Source organism: Megascapheus bottae, unplaced genomic scaffold (genome assembly GCF_031878675.1).
Source record: "Megascapheus bottae isolate mThoBot1 unplaced genomic scaffold, mThoBot2.hap1 HAP1_SCAFFOLD_53, whole genome shotgun sequence".
Taxonomy (NCBI): Eukaryota; Metazoa; Chordata; class Mammalia; order Rodentia; family Geomyidae; genus Megascapheus; species Megascapheus bottae.
Genome location: NW_028327559.1, coordinates 373,601 through 380,549, shown reverse-complemented (window position 1 = coordinate 380,549; position 6,949 = coordinate 373,601).

Here is a 6,949-nt window from a genome sequence, read left to right as displayed (position 1 = left end):
CGTCACAAGTAATTTTTATTTTCTAGTATTTTGTGTCCAGGGAACTCTACAATATGTATTCTGTGTTTTGGTCTGGCTTGTTTAATTCAGCATAATAATTTGAAGATATGTTTCTGTTGATCCTCACATCAATAGTCCAGTAGTTCATGATTGATCCATTTGTCTGTTGTTGGGTGGTTTCTCCCCCCCCCAACTTTCAATTTCTGACTGAAAATGATGAGTAATAGTGTCTTGTACATTTGGCTATATATCTTTTTGTGGACATAGACTTTCATAGTCTTTCTCTTAAAAGTACAAGGGCATGGGAAAGCTGGTTACATGGCAAATGTATGCTTTTAAAGAAACTACTAAGCCATTTTCTTGTCTGTTGCCTTTCTCTCTGTCTCCTTTTATTTCTCTCTCTTCCTCTATTTTTCTCTTGATTTCTTTCTCCCTCTCTTTGCCTCACTTTGTTTTCTCTTCCCTTCCTCCCTCTCCCTCTCTTCCTTCCCTTCCACCTTTCTCCTCTCTCTTTCTGTCTTTCTTCTGTGCTGGCACAAGGGCTTGAACTCAAGGCCTGGGCACTGTCCCTGAGATTTTTCACTCAAGGCTGGCATTCTACCACTTAAATCACAGCTCCACTTGTGGCTTTTTGAATAGTTAATTGGAGATGAGTCTCATAGACTTTTCCTGCTTGGGCTGGCTTCAAACCAAGATCCTCAGGTCTCAGCCTCTCTGTAGCTCAGATTACATATCTGAGCCCCCAGCCATCTTCCTGCTCTTACACAGCACGATCAATCTTTCCCTTCCTTACTTTTGGTTCAAATCAGTTCTAGTTATGTTTCTTGCAACCCAAGAGTCACGGTAAGTATGGAAGACACTGCTTTGGGGAAATTTATTTGTAGGATTGGGAATCTGCATATTATCAAATAATATTTACTTAGAACAAATAATGCTCAGAAGAAGCCATGTGAAGGCTTGAGCCATACCTAACATGATTTAATCTGATCAGCTCAGGACCAATGATTTTAAACCCTCACACTGGGAGAAATTGCAACCCAAACAGCCCATAAATACTATCATTTATCATCTGATCTCATTCCTTGTTATTCCTGAGAGCAAATGGGATTCACAAACTGAGAGAAGACTAATGGTTGATGTGGTTAATTTGAGCAGTGCTTTTTTTTTAAATTCTCTAATGAGTTAATAAGAATTTAATAAGAAGTTTATAATTGTTGCCAAGATGCCTGTGAGGTAGGGAAATGTTCTGCCAGGGGCAGAATATTTGAACCAAGTGATGCAAAGACAAAAGTGGCAGCGTGCCCGAGTTAATGTGGGGCTTTGCCACGTCTAAGGCCACCTCTGGCTGAAGAGCAGGTGAAAGAAGAACAACAGAGGGACTAAGAAGCATGGCTCCAGGCTAGATGGCTTTCTTGAATTCTGATGCGGGCTCCTATCATCTTGTGACCTTGCCCTTGCCCTTGACCACAGGCTTGCCGCTTCCCTGTGCCACAGTTTCCTACAAAGCAGAGATACCCAAGCATGTTCCCTGTTGATTAAGTTCTCATTGCTGGGACAAACAACAGAGAAAACTACCTAAGAGAAAAGGCATTTGCTCTGTGCTTAAGGTCATTCTGGTAGGAATGGTGCAGGAAAGATCAAAGCAAGTTATGTCCTGGTGGCCAAAGAGGAGAGGGGAGGGATTGAGAGGATGAGGAAGAGAAGGGAGGGAGAAGGAGAAAGTTTGCTTGAGGTGGCTTCCTTTCCCTTTTTCCTCTTACCCTGATTAGGCCCTGGGAGGATTCTGCTCACTTTCAGAGAGATTTCTACCCCTTCATTGGGTCTTCCCTTCAGTTATTGCTCTCAGGAAAGGACTCAGACACACCCCAAGGTGGCCTTTCCTAACTTCCTAGGTTTCCCCCAAGCCAATCAGGATGCCATTCAAGACTAACCATCACACTGCCTCTGCTGTGCTTCTCTCTCTCCCTCTCTCCCTCTCTCCCTCTCTCCCTCCCCCCTCCCTCTCCCTCCCTCTCCCTCCCTCTCCCTCCCTCTCCCTCCTTCTCCCTCCCTCCCCCTCCCTCCCCCTTCTCCATCCTCTCCCCCCCTCCTCTGTGTGTGTGTGTGTGTGTGTGTGTGTGTGTGTGTGTGTGTGTCCTGGGCTTGAACTCACGGTTTGGGTGCTGTCCTTGAGCTTTTTTACTCAAGGCTAGCACTTGAGCCACATCTCCTCTTCTGGCTTTTTTTTCTTATTATGGCTAATTGGAGATAAGAGTCTCACAGACTTTCCTACCTGGGCTGGCTTTGAACCATGATCCTCAGACCACAGCCTCCTGAGTGGCTGGGATGAGAGCTATCGGTTTCTCTCAGGGTTCTTTAGAAGATAAAATGGGTTGATAGTCAGGGGTGCAGGGGACGCCAACAGCAGTCAACACAGTTAGCAAATGTTCATCCACAGTTTTATCACAACGACTGTTGGTAGGTTCATCATGCATAGCATTCTCCCCAGTTGAGTGCAGGAAATTCACTTTTCCCATTTCTCACTTAGATGTTTCGGACAGTCTGCTTTAAAACAATGGATCATCATTTTCATTACTGATGAGAATCTGGGGGTTCAGTAACATGAACAAGTGGCCAACTGATGGAGCCAGTTTTCCAACCCAGAATAGCGGGTCCCTAACGGACATGCTTTCTTCTATGTACTGTTTTGAAGCTGTCCTAGACTCCAGGGACTCCAAGGTCAGCTTAGAGCTGTCTTGCGCTTAGATGCAGGAGAGAAAGAGCTCTTCCACAGGAATGAATGCTCAGGATTTCTATCAGTTCTCCTAAGATCCAGATGGGACCTGAGGGCTTTGGGTGAAGAAGGCCTTGTGAGCCTTTTCTGTCTTAGGGCAAAGCCAAGGGAGCCCACCATATCCTGTAGGCCAGGGGGTCATTTCCCAGCATGTAGCTTTTCCTTCTCACTGCAGCTCTGTGAGGCCTGGGATAGGAAATGTTGGCAGGTATCTCTGAAGCCATGGGCCCTCAAGTGTGGTCAACCTCACTACTCAGGTGTCTCGTGACTCAGAGGAAACCGGTATGCCTGTGAGTGCATGCCACCACTCGAGCTCAGGGCCTGGGTGCTGTCCCTGAGCTTTTTTTGCTCAAGGCTAGCATCAATGTCAACTGAGCCACAGCGCTCCTTTTGGTCTTTTAGAGGGGGCAGTAGTTAATTGGTGAATCTCAGGGATATTCCTTTCTGGGCTGGCTTTGAACTGTGATCCTCAGATCTCAGCCTCCTGAGTAGCTAGGAGGACTGGCACGAGCCCATCAGCACCCAATCCGTTATCCCAGTTTTACAGGTCTGGAAAGTAGATTGGTGGGGCTCAAGTTCCTAACCCAGAAGTGATTTTAATGTGTAAATGATGGAAATGGGATTCCAACTCCAGTCTCTACTGATCTGAACACTTAAATTGCTGACATGGCTGAGTGGGAAGGTAGCCAGGTGGTTTGGTTATACAACTGATCCATTCCCAGGGTCTCTGTGTCCTAAGAGGTGCAGTTTTCCACGTTGGGTGGTTAGACAGATGAATTAGTTGGGTGATCCATTCCTGTTAGTAGTGGAACAGTCTCTGGGTAGCACATTCCTCAGGTTCTGGGGTGATTTTGCTTCTTCCTTCCTTGTCATGCTCAGCTCAAGGGCTGTAGACTCATGTTATAATTCTCTGTCTTCCTTCCTGGCTAGCCCGGCTCTGGCTGCATCTGCTTTGATATGCGTTCCTGGTTTGATCTCTTATTTATGAGAGGCAGTTTTCACAGACAAAACAGAGAAGCAGGCCTTTCCATTCCAGCAGCAAATGTTTGCCTCACTTCTGGAGCAGGAGGCAGGCAGCCATGGCTTGACTGCTCTGTACCCGCACCTGAGACCAGGGCCAGAATCTGGACACTGGGTGGGGACATTTAGCTCATCGCCGTATTTTGCACCCACTGCACAAATGGGCCGTGTATTTACACCCAGGCTCGGCTCGGCCTCGGGGAGACCCAATGCTTTCCCTCCCCTGCACCACCTATTAATATATCGAAACACTAACCCACTGTGTGGTGGTGTTGAGAGATCAGACTTTGCTGGAGTCATGACAGGATAATGAAATTACAAGGGTGGGGACCCTCCTGACAGATCAGTGACCTGTAAAAAGAGAAAGGGAGATTAGACTTCCCCTTTCCTCTACCTGTGAAGAAAGAGATAACGAGAAAGCACCAAGGACTCCATACAGAAAGAGCTCTCACCAGAGGGCAGCCAAGCTGGATAACCTGGGTGCCAGACTTTCAGCTCCTCTGAATGTAAGAGAGAGATGTTTGTTACTTTTCACCGTATGGCATTTTGTTCAAGGACAAATGAAGATAGATTGCTCTTTGTCCAGAGAAGCCAATCTAGATTGCTGGATCCACTTTGAGTTTGCTAATGTAGATGGGCAGTTAGCAACTCCAGCAGAATGAAGCCTAAACTGAATGGAGGTGGCTGTGAGCCGTTTGAGTTTAGGTGGTTTGGGAAATATAACTTGAAAGGACAGGCATGTCTGGAGAGTGCTGTCTCCCTTACTGGTTTTGGCATATTTAAGTTAGGGAATCCTCAATTTACTTTGAAATTAGTTCTTTTGAAAAACATATCCTACAAAGTTGATGTAATGGTATATTTTATGTTATATGAACTTCAATTTTAAAATGTAGTAATCAACCAAATTAATCTATTAGGGTCTAGATTTATGTATTAATATGTTAATCAATTAATGTATTTACTAATCTACAGATATAAATCTATAAATCTGTCTACAGAAGTATAATCTATACACAGTACATGCATTTATATATAATATATTTAGTGTATATATTACAGCATATACAATCCAGTAATATACACTATACTATTTATATACTATATATACTATACTACTATATATTATATTTAATAATATAATTATACCATATTCTAAATGTTTTTATAATGTGTTGTAAGTATATAATATAATACATTTATAAATATAGGGGCTGGGAGTTTGACTCAGTGGTAAAGTACTTGCCTAGAATGCACAAAGACCTGGGCTCTATTCTTCCATATCACATACACAGGAAAGCTGGAAGTGGTAGAAAACTAGCCTTGAGTAAAGCCCAAGGACAGTGCTCAGGCCCTGAGTTTAAGCCCCAAGATTGGGAAAAAAAATAAATATAATCTATAAACATATTTTCTAATAATATAATATACTATAATAAGAGTGTATATTACAAATATATTAAACATGCTAGCTATATATTAGTACATTATATATCAATACATTACATACTAGTATATATTAATCCATACTCTGACCAATAAATGAGTTTATATTGACAAAAATTTACATGAACATGATTCTGTGTCATAGAGCTATGATAATGGATGAATGGGTATGTGCCAGCCCAAATGGGTCTTTGAAAATAATGTCAAGGATAAACAAATGCTGCAGGGAATAGATGAAACTATACCACAGTTCTATATGTTGTTGCATGTTGTTTATGGGATTTACACATGGCTTTAGTAATCTCTCCAGCAAACACATGAATAAGAAGATTGCTCAGCTGATAAAGAGCAAGCTGTCTATAAAGCCTGAGTGAACTTGGGAGAGGCAACGAGGAAAATTCCAGTGTTACTGAGTGTTATTCTAGATGTTAAATACACCCTAACGGATGTAAATAAACATTAACTTTTAATTGCAGAGGGTGGATATGTAGGTGTTGGGTTTATTATGCTGTATACCTTTCTATATAATTTTTTTCTCATTTAAAACCACGCTTGGTTATGCACAGAATGCTGTTAGAAAACAGAAAAGAAAATGGCCTCAGTGCTTGTTTGGGGAAGAGGAGTGGGGGTCAGAGGTGGTGGGACATTTATTTGTGCTTTGTGAGATGAGGGCAGCTGCCTAAAAACTATGCCCCTTTCCTGTCTGCTGTTCAAAGGTGGTGTTAGGAGAATGTGCCTGCAGGGGTGTAGCGAGCAGAGAATTAAACTTAATTAAACATGGAGAAGAATCCCTGGGTACAGAATTTGTGCTTAATGATTATTAACTGCTATTGGTACACGGATGTTACACATGATATATATATATATATATACATACATATTTAAATTATGCCATCTGTTTTGTTTGTATTTTTGGAAGCTTATTTAAAAGAAACATTAGTATATGTCTTCTAACTTCTGGTAGTGTTTGACTTTTTTTTCCCCTTCCTAAGGTAGAAAAAAAGCTGTATTGGCTTGGTGATGCTTTTCTCAACTTGTTACATGTATTTACAAATAGCTAGGTACAAACATACACAACGCATACACCATCCATGCACCTGTCATGATCTATTCATCCATCTCTGTCTACACTTACATACATGACATGAGTGTGTGCATTGATGCATACAGTACTTGCCCAAGGAATGTACGTTTCCACCATTAAGTTGGCTACTCCACACCGTATGAAAGACAGAACCGAGATGCCTGGGTTCCTTATTCTAGAGCCCAAGGCTCTAGAACGTGCAATTGTAGTGATCTGAGAGAAAGGCTTTAATCTGAGGCAACTGGTGCACTAGCATGGCATAGAAGAAAGGCCTCACACTAGTAGTCAGCAGTTTCAACTAGCCGGCAGGTGTGTGCTTTGTGTAACTCCTACATTGTTTTAAACTCAATTAATGAATAAAAAAATCCTAAATGGTGTTTGATCTTGGGTAAGTTACATCTCCTCTGTCTCTCTCTCTCTCTGTCTGTCTGTCTCTGTCTCTGTCTCTGTCTTTCTCTCTCTCTCTCTCTCTCTCCCTCTCCCTCTCTCTCCCTACCCCCCCTTATAACCTGAAAAATGAAAGTTAATGCTGTTTCAGTGAGCCCTAAATGAGAGATTGCCAAGTATGTATGGTCGTGCACACTGCGTAACTCAGCGCCTCGTGAGTCTTTGACTTTAGTCTCTAATGGCAG